This window comes from Lynx rufus, unplaced genomic scaffold (genome assembly GCF_022079265.1).
Source record: "Lynx rufus isolate CCGP_SWC_20201006 ecotype Redwood Valley unplaced genomic scaffold, mLynRuf1.p SCAF_3, whole genome shotgun sequence".
NCBI lineage: Eukaryota > Metazoa > Chordata > Mammalia > Carnivora > Felidae > Lynx > Lynx rufus.
Genome location: NW_025814845.1, coordinates 184,753,107 through 184,774,287, shown reverse-complemented (window position 1 = coordinate 184,774,287; position 21,181 = coordinate 184,753,107).

Genomic DNA, 21,181 nt, shown 5'->3' with positions numbered 1-21,181 from the left:
CTTGAGGTAAGGGTGAACAAGCCTGCCTAGAACCACCATGCTGAGAGATCTCCCACTGGGTGGATGGCCCTGTAAGGTGCCACACTGTGGATGAAGCTGAGATCCACAGGCATCGACAGCACCGTGAGCAAGGAATGGCCACAGTCCTTAACAGTTATTACAACAGGCAACAATTTCACCCAACACTTTGGAGTAAAGGCAAGCAAAGATGCAAATAAAACCTCATTAATTTAAGTCCCTCTTTCCCTCTTGCTAGCAGGGTATCTGCTTTCCCCTTCATTCACCTAGATGCCATCTTGTACAGGAGTTGTCTGTTGTCCACACACATTTATCGTTCTCGCGTGTGTGCACGCATGTGTGCTATGGAAATGCATGCAAGAGGGTGGTATTAGCTGCAATCCAACAGATAGCTTTCATCTGAAACAGCGGAAGTTAATGGACTATTACTGTTTAAACACGAGAAGAATGACCTATACTATCAACGGACAAATGAAAGTATTTGTTTTTCTCCTTCTCAGCTGGATGGTATAGACAAAGATTAGACCTACTACAGAAAATGTTTCAAACCCCAACATTTTATTTCCAAATACATATAATTGTGGCTGTCACTCTACTCTTGTGCTACTCTTAGATTCAATACATAATCTTATTTGGGAAAGAAGAGTAAAACTATATTAAAATTTTTAAATGTGCTCTTTTTTTTTCCCTAAGTATTTTTTTAAGTTTACTTATTTTGAGAAAGAGAGAAACAGCACAAGTGGGGGAGGGACAGACAGAGGGAGGGAGAGAGAAGGAATCCCAAACAGGTTCCCTCCCGCCAGCACAGAGCCTGATGCGGGGCTCAAACTCATGAACCATGAGATCCTGACTAAAAGCCAGACACTTAACCGACTGAGTCACCCAGGCACACCAATGTGCCCTTTTCTAAAAATGGAATCCAGTATTACTGGCATTTGCATTACATTTTCTATCACAGTATGCATGCTCTGCCATTACAGTCATTAGAATTGAGGGAAAAGGAGACAAAGGGCACGTCTGTGTGACGAAGTTTTGCTTTATGCTAGGTGTGCTTTCGTGAATCCAGTTTATCTTGCCAAGTTTGGCCCTCCTTAAGGATCTTTCACACTTTGAAGGAGACAAGTTGAATAAGACAAGGTCCCCATGCTCAAGAATTTTACACGTTATTAAGGGAAATAAGACAGACACAGATAAATCTATAAAATCAGGACGTAAGGCAGTGCAACAACAGCCATGTGAACAGGGCAAATGAAATATATGCCTCAGGCAACAGAGACTGAGTCTTACTGAATTTATTTTCACTTCTGTTATATCCCAAGCACTACACTTGTATGTCATGGGGAAAAATTAAATGATAAAGAGAGATTTCTAAGGCCAGCTGATTTAAAAGACCCTTTAAAAGAATTAGTAAAAAAATTATTCTGATTTCACAGCAATAGCTATATAGAGAAACTAGGTTTTCTCAGTTTTTCTAGATTTCATCCTGCATGCTCCAGAATGAAGAGATTTTCTTTTAACTTTCTCTTTGATTTTATTCTCTATTCTTTCCATTCCTGCTGCCCTATACAAACAGTCCCTTGGTCATATCTGACCCACAAGGCCCCTGGGTCACCTCTGAAGAAGACTGGCATTTAAATAGCATCAAAGTCTGTGATTTCCCCCAACAGAGAGGGTGTAAGCTGACGTGGGACTATGGTGCCTAGTGGCTGGATTTTTGACCCCGGGATTCCCATATCCCTAACACTTTTATTTTTGGAATACTGCATGGCTATTTCAAGAGTCCGCTCAGGTCTTTCGAGGAGTAATACCCAGCATTTCTCTTTCTGGGAGAAAGTAAGCCAATCCTCTTGGAGATGCTAGGGAGACAATAGCCACAGTGTTCTAAGTAATCTACTTTAAAGTTCTAATTCTTAAAAGATGCATTTTACAATTTTTAAGGCATATTATTTTCACAGTAGAAGCACTCAGGGTAAAGAGGCATACAGGGTATTTTTAAGAGATTACACACTGTATTTTGTCAGAAGATTTTTTTTTTCCTATGATTTCATAGCCTCTCCCTCTTGGAAGGGAAGAAAAATAAATGTTTCTCTGTTTCTCTCCTTCTTCTTGCTCTTATAACTGTACTAGGAAGTCCAAGGAAAGAGTTCAAAGACACTCTAACAATTGGCTGATCAATAATTAGATCTCTTCCCTCCCCCATTTAAAGGGGGGTAGATTGTGTAATTGAACTGGTACCTTGGCTCAATGCCCAGTGGAAATTTCAGGAACAGAGGACAGTGTGTCTCCGCAGGTTGTTTCAAATAACTCTTGTTGGCTTCTTTAGGGAGATGGGCATTCACATTAGGCCAGAAGGTTATTAGATCTCCATGAGGCTCCGTCCCACTACATGCCATGAGCATTATTCTGTCAACACAAACGTCATTAGGATCTGCTAAAATTGAATTACTCTTAGCAGCTTTACAGCTGTCTTACAACATTTGACAACTACCAAGAGACGCATCTTGGCACCAGTGAGGATTCTTCATTGGGCCGATTTGTATCTAAAAAGTGTGGGAAATGAAGTGGAATAACAGTATTGCTGCTCCAATGTATAACGTTTACCAAGTAAGTATTGAGTTTTTTCTCTTGAATGCTGGGATTGATTTTTCTATGCCACCCACACCCTCTCCGACTACCTTTATAGCCCTGGCGACTCTAAATGAGTTGCAGGAAAATTGCTTCTCTACTGTTTCACAATGCTCCCCTTATCTGACTGCCACAGCTGTCACACATCCAAATGCTCTTATTTAAGATGTCCTATGGCTGGAAATATTATTGTTTATGTTCTTCAGTGGCTGAAGAACGTTATCATATTATTTGGTGGATTTAATTCATTTCTTCTCTTTTGCTTCATGTCTAATGTTTTATTATCTCCCAAAAATACCAAAATAGATGCTTTCCGTCTCTTCCATGTTGTTTCTGTGTCTACTGTTAGTATTTATCCAAAAGAAAAATTAAATTTCAGATTGTGAGGGGGCGCCTGGGTGGCGCAGTGGGTTAAGCGTCCGACTTCAGCCAGGTCACGATCTCGCAGTCCGTGAGTTCGAGCCCCGCGTCGGGCTCTGGGCTGATGGCTCAGAGCCTGGAGCCTGTTTCCGATTCTGTGTCTCCCTCTCTCTCTGCCCCTCCCCCGTTCATGCTCTGTCTCTCTCTGTCCCAAAAATAAATAAACGTTGAAAAAAAAATTAAAAAAAAAATTTCAGATTGTGAGGGATGAATCTATGCTTCGCAATTTACTCTTTAGATTTTGGTATTTCTAGTGTGAACCCACCAATAATGCTGATCCTTTTTGATATTACTAATATATCTTCAAGGTCATTACTCAGGCTCCCAAAATATGAAGCCGTAAATATTTCTACAAGTTCTTCTCTATGTTGTTCTGCTCATTTTCTTCAAAATTAGATGTCCTTAAAAAGCACACAGAGAGTAAAATATTGCATAGAACAAAACACAATGGTATGCATTTCAAAACTCATAGGATTAAAAGCTTTGGATGCAGTTAGATTCTATGTGCCTATATTTCCTTTTAAAAGTACTTTAGTTCAGTTTTTTCCTGTAGTTAATATTATTTATTCTGAGAGTTCTTGTCATCGAAAGTATGCATTCTGAGATTAAAACAGAATGCAGTCAAAATATCACATAAAAGATACTATATTAATATTTTATAATATGTTGCCCAAGATATAGATGGATCTATACAAATAGAAATTTCATGAACTATTCTTGTCTAATAAGTGTAATCAACTCTGTTTGAATGGATACCTATATGGACAGCTAGCATACTTTGATGACATTCTCAAATAAATTAAAATCCTTTTTAACATCTTTTAGTTGTCCTGGAGTCTGAGAATGAGGGAAAAACTAACTCACATTTGCCACAAGAATCGGGGCAGGCTATTAGTGAAGTTCATGGAAATGGCAGACTTTCATATGGAGCACCAAAAGTTTCTGTTTCATAAAATTTCCCTCAAAATTATTTGTCTGAGAAATACACCATTTACTAAGTAAATGCAAAATGTAGGGGAGAGAGTCAAAGTCATCACTCACAAAAAACACTGAAAGCCACAGTGAAAAACAGCACAACTCTGATAATGGGCAAGAATGTATTTTGCGATTATTTTCCACAACTCCAAGGACTGGGAAAAAGCCCATGGTGTCAAGTAGGAAAAAAAAAAAAACAACCTAGAACCCCTGGCCATTATTTTGAGGATTTGATCAAACTAGACACTCAATTGCGATAATTTTAGCCAAATTTCTCATTTTTTCCACAGTAGTACTATTCTTCAGTTAAGTTCTTTTCCCATCTCAGTTGTCAGAATAATTGTTTCAACCCAAGGCTTTCTCTCTCCAGTTCAACGGTGGATTCATTCCAAGAGTGTAACTTCTGAGTATCACAGTGTCATGTTGTGTTTGGTTTAAAATGACTTTTTTCCTTTCTCTTCCCAATAACCATGACAAACAGCATAAAAATATAATCAAGTGTCTTTAAAAATATGTAATTGCAGGTATTACTAAAGAAGGCCCTGTTAACATTGAAGACAGACTTTGGATTAGTTCTGAAAGTGAGGAAGAAATCCAGGAAATCAGCACTGGGGTTGGAGTGTTGGAGAAAGAAATTTTTCTATATTTGGAGGAAGAAATTTTAGCTTAAAAGTAACACGAGAGATTGTAGAAATGTAGCAGAAGGTTGGGAAAACCATATTCAACTAGATTTCATACTAAAGGTGACTGGAAACTACTAGAAGATCTATACTAAAACAATAGAAAGGGGGATATAAAGAAATGATTTTTAGAAGACAAAAAAATGTGTAGCACTTGGAACCCTATCACAATATAAGTACTCATATCAGAATGACTGTAAAACATACTACTCTGTTCTTAGAGACAGATTCTAAGGTTATGAAATGCAGAGGAATTTTTTTTCTTTTTTGAGAAAGAGAGAGAGAGAGAGAGAGAGAGAGAGAGGATGAGTGCATGGGAGCAGGGGTGGGGAGAGGGAGAGAGAGAATCCAAAGCAGTCTCCAGGCTCTACAGCCAACGTGGAGCCCCAAGTGGGGCTCGATCTCATGACCGATAACATGACCCATATCATGACCAGGAGAGAATGACCTGAGCCAAAATCAAGGTCTGAAATCAAAAGTCAGACACTTAACCAACTGAGCCACTCAGAAGTCCCATGGTAGAATAATCTTAAAATTATCTCAGTTGTTTACTTCTAATGGTAACTGTTGTTTTGTTTAAGAACCAAGAGTTGCAATGAAATAGACAAGTGATATAAATATTGGGGCGCCTGGGTGGCTCAGTCAGTTAAGCATCCTACTTGAGCTCAGGTCATGATCTCATGGTTCGCGGGTTTGAACCCTGCATTGGGCTCTGTGCTGACAGCTCAGAGCCTGGAGCCTGCTTCAGATCCTGTGTCTCCCTCTCTCTCTCTGCCCCTCCTCTGCTCACACTGTGCTTCTCTCTCTCTCTCTCAAAAAGTAAAATCATGAAGTTATGATTTTAAAAAGTAAAATTTCTAGCTCTCTCCATTGGGAAACTTCAAAAGCAGTAATACTCCTTGTAGAAACCAGCACTCCTCAAGAGTACCTGGGTGGCTCAGTCAGTTAAGTATCAGAATTTTGATCTCAGCTCAGGTCTTGATCTCAGCATTGAGAGTTCAAGCCCAACATTGGGCTGCACTGGATGTGAAGTCTATTTAAAAAAAAAAAACCCACAAAATCAGCACTTCTCACACCAAAATATCATAATCTAATTGTCATTCACACTGAAGGAATCAGGGACCCTTACAAAGTGGCTGATTCTAGAGGGGGAAGCAAGGAGGTTGGGTGAGAGCAGCTGCGACTTTTACAGCACACGTGTCTTACAAATTCTAAGAAACAAAGTATGAAGGACTAATGGGGCAATGTCAAAAGGACACAGTAACCAGCCTGAAGTGTCTCCTCCCACTCCAAATCGGGACAGTTAAATGTTAATAACAATAACTATAAAGCATTGAAATCCATAAATATATACTACTGAGTAGATAATAAGATATAGCAAAGAGAATAAATCAAATGAACTCATTTGTCATCATCAGACATGAATAATATTCTTACTTAGATAACTGGTAATTAAAAGATGTGAACTAGGGGTCCCTACGTGGCTCAGTCAATTAAGCACCGGACTTTGGCTCAGGTCATGATCTCATGGTTCATGAGTACAAGCCCCGCATTAGGCTCTGTGCTGACAGCTCAGAGCCTGGAGTCTGCTTTGGATTCTGTGTCTCCCTCCCCTGCCATTCTCTCTTTCTCTCTCTCTCAAAAATGAACAAACATTTTAACAATTTTTAAAAAGATGAGAACAAAACATTTATCCTATTTTTAGGATCCTATTTTTAGGGTTTTTATTCAATTTTTTTTAAAGTAGGTTTCATGCCTAGTGTGGAGTCCAACACAGGGCTTGAACTCATGACCCTGAGATCAAGACCTGAGCTAGGATCAAGAGTTGGACACGTAACCGACTGAGCCATTCAGGTGCCCCATTTATCCTGTTTTTTTTTTTTCTAATAAGAACTGTAATTTTAAGGTAAAAAAGTCACTCTAGTTGATGAAAACCTTTTATTTATTTACAGAAGCATATTAATGTAAAAGCAACAGAATTAGAAAAATCATCATTTTGTTAATTTTAACAAAACATCCAAGAGAAGAAACTTCAATGGATGTGGACACTTTTTGGTGAAATGTTAGGAAACAGAGCATTCACGTAATGCTGAGTATCTCTGCACAGATCACTTGTTAATTGCAAAGGAGGAAACGTACATTTCTGGTGGAAAATTCTGACTGTAACAGAAAGGATTCTAATCCTTTAGCACCACTTACTAGTGAACCACTCAGACATTCTGTAAATGAAATGCAACAAGAAATACCAATTTTCTCCATGAACTATTCTTGCCAAAAGTGTTTTACTTGTATCTAATCATGATGCTGGTTTTAATTTTTAGTTTACAAAAAATACAGAGGATGGAGAAACACGCAGATTACATCATGAAAACACCATCAGACAAATGCAGAATGTAAGACATTCTACACGGCATCTGGTCTGATGTCTTTAAAAAGTTAATAGCTTGGGGAGGAAAAAAAAGGAGGAAGCTATACTTGATTTAAAAAGACTTAAGAGACATAAATGTATTGAGTACTTTTTGACTGAATCCTGATTTAGAAAAAAAAAGTTAGACATTTGGGAAAATTTGAATATAGACTATCTGATATTATGAAGGCATGGCTATTCACTTTCTTAGGTGTGATAATGCTCGTGTGATCATATGGGAGTGAGATGGTGAGGGATTCTGAGGTGCCTGCCTGGAAAAGCATATCTTGGGATAAAGTTGCTTTATGCCCTCCCTAATCTTGCAATTTCAGCCTGTTTCAAAATGAAAGCTCTTTAAATACCTGTCCATTTGCAGTCCTCTCTTCTGAGGCATTTCTTTTACAAAATGAGAACTTGCAGAAAACCTCAGGACCTCTCATAGACCCATTTCTCTAGCTCACGTAGCACGTGCTAGATACCATCAGGAAACCCAAAGATATTCACTAGCGTGAAGCAAACTCTAGGGTCCACCTTACAAATGGTTTGTCCCTGCAAAGACCAGACCAGTCAGAGCCAACATGGACCCCAGCCCCGACTTTTCACTGATTTTCCCCATCATTGTAATGCCAAAAATCACACCAGGGGTGAAGACTTAACGAATGCAAATAAAACATACAAGGTCTGAAGAAGCGTGTTCTGTCAATAATGCCTGTGTGCCCAGCTTCTTGTGTTTTCTGCCCCTACCTGCTTAGACATCACTCCTTTCCTGCCTCAGCCCCTTCAAAACCTTTCCTTAGCCACTGTTCAGGGAGGAGCCCAGTACCCCGTTACGAAGGCTGTCTCCCCCATGTGCAGACATGAGCTGGCAATAAATGCTACCTGTACCATGCTTGGCCTCACGTCTGTTTCTACACAGAAGAGTCAAAGGACCTGGAGGTGGGGTAACAGGAGAACATTTCTTTTCATACTGGAGAATTTAGAGGAAGGTGTCATAATCTTTATAAAAAATATTTTACATGTTTAGCCAGATAGACATAAATAATGATATAAGTATAGATTTACATAGAGTACAGATCTCGACTGGCCTAAAATGCAAACCATTAACCATAGTTTAATGTGGATGGTGAGTTTATGTCTTTTTTGTAGTGTTCTTTCTATTTTTCTATATGTTTTAAAATTTTTACTTCATTCATTTTCTTATGAATGTATGTAATCTTAAAGGCCCAGAAAGTACAATAAAAGGTGTACTAGCTCTATTCCCTCAGGGCTTTCGCATAAGAGACTCAAATACTTTGCTTCCATGATTGAAGTTCAAAGAGATAAGCAATTAATTTGGGGAAATCAGTAGTTCTAAAGGGAACTCCACTGTTGCAAACTCTGGAAAGGTTACCTGTGAAACAGACAGTCTGGAATTGCTTCAGCGTGTATCATTAGGAATTTAGAATATCCTGGAGGAGTCTTAAATCTAGAAATTCTCTGGGGGCAGTTTCAAAGTGGGATGGCCCAAATCAATCTACGACCCTTTCCCTAAGCCTTTTTTGGGGCCAGGCTGTCCTTGTAAAAGTCCTCCAGGTCAGCACATGTCTGAGATCTCACCTCTCAGCCCAGATATTCCTAAGCCAAAGTAAAAACACTGACTGTCTTGGTGTGCACTTTTGCTTCCGGGAGAGCAGGCAAAGGTACCTAAAGGTCTCATGGCCAAGCCATCTAGTGCCTCCTGCACCCCCCCCCCCATCAGAATTCCCTAGGATGGCAGGTTAGTTTAATAAATTCATCCGCTCAGTAACACTTGGCTAGTCTGTAAATGCCCTGTCACAGGGAAAATACATGACAAAAAATGCCTTGTCCATAAACTTCCACCTTGAGTCCAAGCCCTATAAATCAATTGTGCTTTCAACAGCCTCTTTTTAATCCATACCAGTCTTATGACGGGTCCTCTGCTTCTTAGTTCATTGAATATGAATTTCAGTGAGTGTCACTTATTTTATAGGGAAAAATGTTTTTCACTAGGAAGGAAATTCTTTTTATCTTACTAAACTTGGACATCATAGTTTAGACATTTCCATTCTCTAAAACATAAAACATCTAGTGCCTGGCCATTACCCTGACCACTAAATCAAAATGTTCTTCTAAGGTAGAATGTGTTAGTACTTAGAAAACTCATTAAGTCAGAAAGTATTCATTGAGCTCCTACAGCTTGAAAAGTACAGGGTTGGTCACTTAAGGAAATTGTCAATATGAGCCTAACTCCATTTCTTCAGGGAGTTACAAATATATTTATGGCAGAGAAGGTAATCAATGTGATAGGTTTTTCTTGAATTTAGCCATAAACTATTAATTTTGTACATATAGATTTTATGCCTGGTTTCTTCAAAGTGTAAATTCTGTAAGTTAAAATAATGACTGTCATTTCTGATAATGATATGTATACACTTTCTGTAATCTTTTATTTTTAAGTGTTATGAATGAATCTTACCAAGTATCATATTTATAAAAAAATATGAATATACCATCAGAGTTTCTGGCATGCAAAAGCTAGCATTAAAAAGTAAAATCCGATTCTTCTAGGCCAAAGCGGTTGAACTGAGGTTACAGTCTCAGAAAATGGATTGGTTAGTCATTACATGTGGCTTTTCAAATTACGTATCTATCAACGTTTGCCAGGTATTATTTATTGAAGCTTCTAAGCACTCTCTAGTCAATATCTGGGGTGATAATTTCTAAATGAAAAATTTGACTGTGCGACTCCCCTGTTTACATGCTTTCATGGATTTGTACTGAGAGCAGGAGGAAAATAAATCCCCTCCCTGTAGTCTGTGGACTTCATCCCAGACCACACTGCCTCTCCCTCTTCACTCTAGCTACCCGGGCTCTCTTTGACAAAGATCTGCCACAGGCTCTTTGCACATAATGTTTTATATGCTTGGAAGACACCACTCTCCTTCTGTCACCTAGTTTGTTGCTGCTTACTCGTCTGCTCTCAGCTAAGATACCTTCTCCTCCAAGAACCTTTCTCTGACCACCCTGACTAGATGGTTCCTCCCTCATGTATCTTTTTGTCATACCACTATTCCTACTTAGAATTTCACATACCGACTGAGTTTCTTAATACAGGTCTTCTCCACCAGAGAGGAAACTCAACGGGGACAGAACCTGTGTGTGATTGGTTCCCACCGTACCCGGCCCCCGGCACAGAGCGCAGCACACGCAAGACATTCAAAGACCCTTGTTGAATGGATAACCCTTCCCATCTCCTTAAACACACTGCGCTGACACGCTCTCCATCCTTGCTCATGCCCTGTGTGTGTGCACCACCGTCTTCTTTTGGGCCTGCAGGCAACTGCCCAGGAGAAGGGATTTGAAGTGGCAGGTGATGGTCACAATCGTGTCCGCGATGACGGTTCAAAGCCGCTAAGGGCTGGCTTGGCGGAAGTGACGTCATGTGACACCCATGGGTTTGGAAGGTGAGACACCTCTAGGGCTCCAAGGAAACTTCTAATGTCCGGAACAAACTTCCGTTCCTGAGTCCGCTCTTCTTGCGGTTCATATCAATTCCCATTTCAATATATTTAGATCCCAACTGTATATCATTCAGGTTAAATTTCAAATGTTGCATCTGACCCAATCTATAACCTGGTTGCAAGGACTGTTCATACCTCCCCCCCGCCCCCAAATTCACGTATTGACATCCTAACCCCCAACGCGATGATATTAAGAGGCGGGGCCTTGGGAGGTGAATAGGTCATGAGGGTAGAGCTTTCACAAATGGGATTAGTATCCTTATTAAAAAGCGAGAGAGGGGCATGTCGTGGCTCAGTCGATTGAGCGCCTCTTGATTTCAGCTCAGATCATGATCTCAAGGTCTGTGAGTTCAAGCCCCCCGGAGTCGGACCTCTGTGCAGACGGTGCTGAGCCTGTTTGAGATCCTCTTTCTCTCATTCTCTCAAAATAAGTTTTAAAAACTTAAAAAAAAATAATTAAAAAGCTAGAGAGAATTCTTTTGTCCTTCTACCATGTGAGGGTACAGTGAGAAGATGGCTCTTTATGAACCAGTAAGTGGCCCGTCACTGGAGGAGATCAACTCTGCCAGCACCTTTATTTCGGACTTTCCAGCTTCCAGAATGGTGAGAAGTAAGTGTTCATTGTTTAGAACCCACCCAGCTTGTGGTATTTTTGTTACAGCGGCCCAAACGAACTAAGATACTTGTATAATATATATATTAAATATTATATAAAAAGTTCCTGAGTTCGAGCCCCGTGTCAGGCTATGTGCTGACAGCTCAGAGCCTGGAGCCTGCTACACGTTCTGTGTGTGTGTGTCTCTCTCTCTGCCCCTCACCCCTCATGCTCTCTCTCTCTCTCTCTTCCTCTCTCTCTCAAAAATGAACATCTAAAAAATTTTAAATATTATATATCAAGTATTATATCAGATATTTAAGTAATTATATTAAAGCTCAGTGGCTTTATGGCAGGCAGCTGGAAACTCTCTTGACAATCATCCTTAAAATCCTTTCAAAAACGATATGTTTTGGCAAATATTGTGTTATGGATAATAAAAGTCTTTGAGAAACACTCCATTTCTAAACACAAATCAAACATCTTCAATTCTATTAAGAGACTGTAAAAATCTCTTAGTTATACTAGAAATTTATTCTCTCAATATTTAATTGAGAGTCATTATAGGCAAAATAATTTTGACATATAGAGCTTTGTGTTGATGCTGTTTTGATAACTGTTTAACTGTTTATATGGTGTCTGTATCCCAGAATATTTTTTTTTAATTTTTTTTTCAACGTTTATTTATTTTTGGGACAGAGAGAGACAGAGCATGAACGGGGGAGGGGCAGAGAGAGAGGGAGACACAGAATCGGAAACAGGCTCCAGGCTCTGAGCCATCAGCCCAGAGCCTGACGCGGGGCTCGAACTCACGGACCGCGAGATCGTGACCTGGCTGAAGTCGGACGCTTAACTGACTGCGCCACCCAGGCGCCCCTCCCTGAATATTTTTAATAAATAATCTGAAATTGATCTACCATGTGGTCGCTACATTTGGTTCAGGTGCCTCACAAATTCAAATTTAAAAGAAGTGATTACGTGATACACATGAGTCAGTAGGGCTTCTTGGGAAAGTTTTCAATGGAAATGTCATTGGGTGGGGAATTGAGGGCATAAGGTATCCGTATAAGGTGTCTGCTTTTTAAAGGTATAGTTTTCTTTTGGGAAAATTTTTCAGTCAGTAGAAAGGATATTCCCTAAGGCCCTGAAGAGACAGGAGTTGATAAGAGGTCCTTTGAGACTCTGACATAACATGGAAGAACTTGTACTACCCACCACATAACTCCTAAATCCTGCACTGAGATTGCTTCCCGGGATTCACAGAGCGGCTGTTCACAGTAATTATGGCTGAGGGAGGGCACCCCGGCTTCCGGTGGAGGTACTAATGCTGACTTTACGGAACAGCTTCTCCTGTTTGTGTTGTTGAAAGACTTTTTGCCAGGCTTCACCTACCACTATAATAAAATGAGAAATTTCAGGTCCAGTTTATGAATGCAATTAATGACAGGGATAATGACTCTGCTGGATTCAGAGTTCCTAAAGTACCTAGTGAGACCTTGATGCGAAGCAGAATTATTCTTGATTACAGGTACAATTGAGATCATCTTGAGAGTATCTAATAAGGTAATGTCTAATAGGATACATCCATAGGACATTTCCAAGATGGTCTTAATTGTATAGAGAAAAGGAGACAAGAAGGGGAAGAGACAGGGAGAAAGAGGTTACTTCTGATCCCTGATTATTATGGAACTAACGATAATATTAAAATTTAATTTTGAAATGTGCATGTGCTTTTTTATAAGATGAAAGGGAAACTTTAGTGCTTTTCAGATGAATTTCTCGAAGAAGAATTCAATGAAAATATGGAAGATAAATGTTCTGGACTAATTGGCTAAAATAAAATATATGCAACAGAATACTTCTCAAGAGTTCTGAAAGATATTCCAATACTTAGAAGCAAATATCCAGTGCCCTGCATGCATTTACAGTGTGAATAATTTCTTTACTGGGGAAGAATGTTTGATTTTTTAAGTTTATTTATTTTGAGAAAGAGACAGAGCACAAGTAGGGGAAGGACAGAGAGAGAAGGGGAGAGAGAATTTCAAGTGGAGCCCAACACGGGGCTCGAACTCACCAAATGAGAAATCATGACCTGAACCAAAATCAAGGGTTGCACACTTAACTGACTGAACCACCCAGGTGCCCCAGAATGTTTGATTTTTATACCAATAGATTTTATAAATTTAAGGAATTTTTCGTACTTCTAAAATGTTAGAATTTTATATAATTTGATTGCTTGAATCATTAGAAAATCAACTGAAACAGGGGCGCCTGGGTGGCGCAGTCGGTTAAGCGTCCGACATCAGCCAGGTCACGATCTCGCGGTCCGTGAGTTCGAGCCCCGCGTTGGGCTCTGGGCTGATGGCTCGGAGCCTGGAGCCTGTTTCCGATTCTGTGTCTCTCTCTCTCTCTGCCCCTCCCCCGTTCATGCTCTGTCTCTCTCTGTCCCAAAAATAAATAAAAAACGTTGAAAAAAAAATTAAAAAAAAAAAAAAGAAAATCAACTGAAACACAAAAATTGTATCTATGATTCTTAAGAGACACTATTTTTTCCTACTGTGCACTGACATTTAACTTTATTTCATTCATGTAATTTGTCAATCTCCTTGCTTGTTTTCTCCGAATGTGTCCTTAATTATTGGGATCCTCTTTTAGGCCACATAATCATCAACAAGAGAAAATTCTCTCTAAAGTCAAAAGTCCCACTCTTGAGGATCCCTAGTTGTCTGGTATATTCATGACACAACCATAGACAATAGCAGGATTTAAACATTGTAATACTTGTTTACGTATCGGGGCTCTCCATATTAATTGGTCTGAAAGGCTCTTTGGGTCTAATAGATTCTGGTTTTATAGTGATAAACTGATCAAAAGCATGTTTAAGAGAGTCACCTGGCACACTTTTTCCTTATTCATATATTTTCTCATCATGATTGATAAATATCACAAAAAGGAAAAAGCATTATTTTACCATATACTACCACATATTTCTAAGTCACTGTTCAGTACCTGCCATCCATCAGGTGCTATATTATGTTCTTTGCATAGAATATTTTATTGATTCTCACAAGAACCAAGAATATTAAGTATTGATAGGTCCATATTACAGATGAAAAAATGAAATCTGAGAAAGGCATTTTGACCACTTGCATTTCCACAAAACCAGAAGTAGTAATAGAACCAAAAGTAAAACTATGTTAGCCTGACTTCAAAAACCGTATGCTTCCAAATAAAACAGGTATTTTTTTATATCTCCAGTGTATATGTAGGGAATTTATAGGAAAATATATACATTACAGGATAAATTTTCAGGCTAAGATATATTTTATTTTTTAAAAAGTAGTGGACCTTTAATCTTACACAGCTAAATGACTGATTATATACTTGCTGACCTGACTTCAGCATTCAGAAAATTGTATCCCAAGTTTTATTTTTTGACTTCAAAGTCTTCTTGAAATCTTTTTACTACAAATAAATAAATAAATAAAATAAAATGATACATGTAACTGGCCAATAAGATACTTAAATAATTATCCTCATTTATTTCAATAAGGTAATTCTCATAAAGTGTTCAATAGCTAACATAATTTAATTAAAACAAAATGTGGTCCCAAGGTTTAGCTGAATAGTTAGAAAATCTGGGTTTACTGATGTATTAGTTAGGAAAGACTGACTAGTATAAAAATGCTGATCAAAAATGTCAGTTATTTAACAAAGTAAAGGTTTAAATCTGGCCTACGTTGTAGTCCAATGTTAACCAGTAGGCGAAGATGAAGTCGTGGCTCTATCCCACAGAGTTACTCAGTGACCTCGTTTCCTTCTATTCAGTGATTGTGAAATCTTGGAACTTCCACACCAGAAGGTTCTACCTTTGTCCCAATAGTAAAGCAAAGAGGAATCAAAGAAGACCTTGTAAGATCTTTAGGGGTCAGCTATGGAAGCAATATAAATCACTTCCACACACATTACACTGACCAGAATTCAGTCCTCTGGCCCCACCCTAACTTTAAGCAGGGCTGAGAAACAGTCTCCCTAAGCCCAGGAGGAAAATAAAAGCAGGTCTGGTGAACACATAGCTTTGTCTCTGCCCCAGCAAGCAAAATACATCATCATCAAAATCACAAGTGGGGACTAGAGTTTTGACAGTGACAATGAAACTCTGGGGAATAGACATAATGTAAGAGGTCTGCAAAAATTCCTCCCTTTAAGAAGAAACTCAGTCTTGGTTCCAAAATTATGAAATGAACCACCAAAGATTGTTCATGTATTTTAGCATTAGAAATATGTCTTACTGGTTTGCCTCTTTTGCAACGCCAGTGTAAGCAAAACCCAAGTGCTTTAATTATAATAGTGATTTTGTAGCAAATTTAAATAAAACTGGAGTGTTTCATAAATTCCCAAATTATGACATCATGTTAAGGCCCTATGAATTCACACCCTATTAAATGTGAAGATTATGAAATTAGACTCATTTTTAGGAATAAAGAAGTAGTTTTCCTGAAATTGTAAATTGTGTCACTGTTAAAAAGAAGAAAAAGACTAATGGTACTATCTCATACCCAAATATAGAAGCAGCGGTTGAAAAATTGTCTTCCTCCAACTTTGCCAATGATTCCTGAGATATATTACCACATCCTATTTACTGTCCTTGGCTTGATTTCAACTGGAGACTGCCAATTCCTTTTGAAACAGCCAGAAATTTGTGGCAATCTTATTACAAATGGTCTATTTTTTTCCTCATGGAAATGTTTTACTTCCTATATTTTTCCATACTATGACTTTGAGAAGAATTTTGTTCCAAGATGGTGGCTGTTCGTCAGTTCTACCAATACCCTTAACCACTAAGCTCTCAGAAAATAATTTCTAGAAAGGAATTTGTAATGTTAGTACTGTTGACATTTTAAATTCAAATTCCAAATTTTATTCATCCATGCATTTACTCATTCACCCCAGAGTATTTTTGGCTTATCTTCTAGATGACAGGCACTGTGTTTAGTATGAGGAATCGAACCTCAACAGATCCTAACTTGCGACTCACATTCTTGTGGGGGAGACCTAAGTAATCAGATAAATAAAATCCTGACTGTGAAGAGTGTTATAAAAAAATGAAAGTGGGGTTTCTGGGTCTTTATGTGTTAATAATTGAATCTTTAAAACAGAGAAAAGATTAGAAAACCTACTTTAAGATGGTTTAGGGTGGGGAACTCATTTAAACTCTTGAAGTTTAAATGGAGACTTAAAGGAAAATCCACTCACATCAAAGGACAGGAAAAGAGTACATTTGAAGGCCCTGAGATGGGAGAATTTAGTGTATGACTAGTGCAATGGGTCCAGTGGCTGGAAAAATAAAGGATTGGAAAGGAAAGCAAGGGCCAAGCCATGCAGAACCCTGTCAGTCATGGAAAGCCAAAGGTTTTAAGTGGGAAGCATCTTGCAGTATCTTGCTCCTATGATAGGAGTTTCATTTTCAGATCATTTTTGTGGCTTCTTGGGAGAGTAGGTTGAAAGGGTAAAAGTTGAAACTGGGAGACCAATGTAATGAATAATCCAGACAAGACATCACTGTGGCTTGGATCCTGGTAAAGAGAGCAGAGACAGAAAAAAGCAGGTAAGGCTCTATACAGAAGCCCCAAGGCAGGCTGGTTGGTGGACCTGAGGGGTAAGAGAAGGGAGGGATCAAAGGTGAATCTTAGGTTCTTGGCTGGTAACTAAGCGTATGATGGCACCATTTACTGACATGTGGTTGACTATGCCAAGAAGGTGTCTGGGAGGGTAAAATAACATATTGGGAAAAATTAAGCTATCATTTGAGATGTGTAAAAGTCATTCAATGTAAGCCTGGATCTAGGAGAGAAGTTTGGGTTGAAGGAGCATTTATATTATAGATGGCACCTACACATGGGAATGCTTGAGATCAACTAGGAAAGAGTGCATATGAGTAAGAAAAGAGTGCTTAGAATCTAGCTGGGAGACCTCAGTATGCAAAAGGTAAGTAGAGGAAAAGGCTTTACGCAGAGTCTATATCCACCTGGCAGTGACTGGAAAAAATGGATTCAAATCGGTGAAATTTTTCTCTCTCCAGAAATTGTCTCAACTGTGGATGCTTGAGAAAATAAAAGAGATGTAACCATGTGTCCCCACCAGATCTTTGGGCCAGGTTCTTTAATGCAAAAGTCATATAGAAAATGCTGTTTTAATGTTCATAACAGACTTCCTACCTAACGTATCTTATAATGTTCGTGTGTACTGAGATTTCCACAACACCACTGCCATTTTTATTTAGTCTAGATGTAAAGCAGACAGCATGTCACATTACACATATTGCTAAAATTCCTGCAGCTTAATGTATACAGATTTGTGAATTTTGAATGATTTGAAGTTCATGAATATCTTGAGGTTGGTTTGTTTTGTCTTGTTCAAACCCTGGATTTCATGTTTTTGCAGTTTAATACATTTCTTGAGAGGAAAGAAATGTTTAGATTTCCAGCTACACATAAAATTGTCAGAGAAGATAGAAGTTAAACATATAGAGAAACAAAGGTAACACATCTCGGCAAATATTAGGAAAGCCTTCAAATAGCCTAGGCAAATATAGTCAAAGTGTTTTACTGTTAATCAAAACTCTGGAGAAAGAAAGGTTAGCTTTTGGGAAAAATAATGAATATTGTGGGCTTAGACAAAACGTAATTGCTAGGTGCTCTATTTTTTAGAAAAAAAATTTAACCGAATATTTTGATCAGTTATATAATAGTCATATCATATAGAGATAAAAATGTACAGACATTTTGATTTTTATTATTTTTATCTCTTATGCCATTTCTGTAATGAGCCGATTGTCTACACCGGTCAGGTTAACGGATGGGAAAACCAACATGCCCTTAAATGCCACAGACTGTTTTCAAACCCTTAAGTTGTCCTATCAATCCAATCTATTTGCATGTTTCTTACATGCCCCTTAAAAGTCCAATTTGCTTATATCCCTTTCTCCAAACCTATTTACTAGAGTCCTCATCTATTAGCTCAGTATTCAAGGCCTTCTACAATCTTGCCATATCTAACCTTAGATCTATTTCTCCCACTACCCATTACATTAGGAACGTCATCCCTATGTTATGACTAATTTACTCATGGTTATTTATGTATTTCATGTAGCTCCTACCTGAAAATATGTTCTGTATATTTCTAACTCTACATTGTGATTACCTTATTGTGTCTTCTACTCAGTGTCATGTTTCCTTCTTTTATACAAGTGGAAGGCAAGATTCGGTTTTATGTTTCTCTGTCTCCCCTGCATTGCCTAGACAAGCAACATTTTAGAGACTGTAGTTTATCAATAATTGTTTCTTGGTTAATGAGATGATTCATATGCAAAATGCTTTTGATGAGAAGGATAAATAAACATGATCAGAAAGGTTAATGTAATTAGATTAAATCTGCCTTAGAAACTCATGTCTTTGATATTGTTCCATACTAACCCCCACAAAGAAAAACACTGCTGTCAGCAGTCACCACCTAGATTCCTTTTTTTTTTTTTTCTCATATACTTATACGAGTAGAGATTTCTTCCTCAGTCCCTGGTGTTTTACAAACAGAACTGCCTAATGTGTGTGATATACATAAAAAGAATCTCATTTGAGGATTTAGTGACTTGGCAATCTTAGACGGATGGTTGACTTTCAGGAGATGTCTCTTTCTTCCTCCCTTCGGATTTTCCGAATACATTTGTTTATGACTGAGCTCCTAGTGGCTAGGTATTAAGGGAGCCACCTAACCAAGAGATGGACTGTGGAGCAGATGCTGTGGTGACCACCCAGATGCCCCACTAGGATGGAGAAACCTGATTACCTTAGCTGCTGGGACACTGGGTGCTAACATCTGACAGCGGAGTCCTGATGTGAAAATCTCCCTGGGTGGAAGGAAATCACTCCGTCCAATGTTATGTCTCCATCCAAGGGAAAGCCTGCATCTAAATGCGGATCAATGTAGGGATACAAAGGACTGTCCCCTGGTCTCACGAAGAGGCAGCTCCGTAAGGGAGCTCAGCTCTAGGGCTCCCTGAAGAATCACTTGAGGTCTGCGTTGCAAGTACATCGTGGTTCAGACTTGTCCCCTGCTTGCCCGTGATTCGTTTACTGCCTCACATGTATAATCCCCAAGACCAGTCCCCAATAAATAGGGAGCACTTAGATCTCCAATTTACACTGTGTTTCCAGGGTACCAAGCTAAGACGGCCTATATGCATAACAGGCATTAATAATAGCCTCTCCTCACTCTCGCTCTGGCATGGAGAGAGATTTGTATGTGTGATGTTCTGAGCCTTTCAGAACTCCGTGTCGTTTCTGTTTTCTACCATCTCCCTCAAATTTACTGGAATTAATCTCAGTATTTTAGGGATGTATTCAATGTTTCTTTAAGAAGTTATTTATGTTTCTTGTACCTTCAAAAAAGTAGCTAGGCTAGGCTTAAACGAGTAAGTATGGCTCCAGGACTCAGAAAACTTGGATTTTGTGTCCGGGCCTTTTATTTTTTTCACTATTTGAGTTTTTCTGCGGCTCAGCGTCTACACTTAAAAGTCAGTTTAATTGCATCTACCCTCCAGATATCTGATGATGTTCCAAATGAGATTAGCTGCATACGAACAAATGTGTAAATTAGAAATAGGTTCTCATTTATAAACATAATCCTATTTTTAAAAGAAAAATACCATTATTAAAAATAATCAGTGAAGTTTTCAAAATCATACCCTCATTAACCCCCTCTGATTTTTTTCATATGAATTTTTAAAATTGACTTAAATGTACATACCTTCAGACTTTAGACACTGTCTGTTCTAATTCTGCTTTTCCTGCATGAGGAAATGGAGGTACCGTACAGCTGAGAAGTTTATCTATTGCATGCCTAGCAAAAGATCCATAACTAGTACCTAGGGCTCCCCATTTTCTTAGTGCGTAATGGGTAATTTTTAATTTATGAGAATGATAGAAATTTGCTCAAGTTACTTTTTGTATTTTTTAAGTGTTTTATTTATTTTTGCGAGACAGAAAGAGTGCGAGCAGGGGAGGAACAGAGAGAGAGGGAGACACAGAATCTGAAGCAGGCTCCAGGCTCTGAGCTGTCAGCACAGAGCCAGATGGGGGCTCAAACCCACAAACCGTGAGATCATGACCTGATCCGAAGTCAGAAGCTTAACCGACTGAGCCACCCAGGTGCCCCTGCTCAAGTTACTTTTGACTTTCATCCCTACCTACCAGTATCTGCTGTTTCATAAGAAATTATTCCATTCTTTCCATTTTGAATAATTCAGCTTTCTTTCTTTTTCCTTCCTAATTTTCTCTTTTGATTTAAATATAGCCCGTTAAAATGAGCTTACATAGCTCATTGTTACCAAAAAGAGCCTACCAAAAAATATGAAATGGAGGTAGGACTAAAGATAGACTTAATTCAGTAAACTGACATCTCAGCAAATAGTCTTTTTACCTCTGTAGACAAGTTTGTGCCTGTGTGTGTGTTTTAAAGAATGGCATTTTCACGTTGCCACAAAAGCACTCTATGTAAGAAAATAATTCACATGTGCCATGTAGGAGCAGGAGCTATGGGACCGGTTAGAGCTGACTTCTGTCTCTGATTTCTCCATTCCCATTATTCTGTTTGACATTTCTGAAGCCAGTTTTACATTTTAGTAGAGCCATAAATAACGGTGATAAGCTGGAATATACAAGAATAGAGAAAAGAGATAAATAACATATATATGTTCTGTTACATTAAAGGGCAAGGGGGCATCCAATGTTAGGCAAGCCCAATTCCAAGCAGAACACACAGAGTGACCAGAAAAAAACACACGTCAGCCTCAAACCCTTCAGTTCACTAGGGCGGGAGAGGTATTCCCAGACCTGAGGCTTCTCTCACAGTGTGCCGGCAGGGCCCTAAATTAATTGTGCTG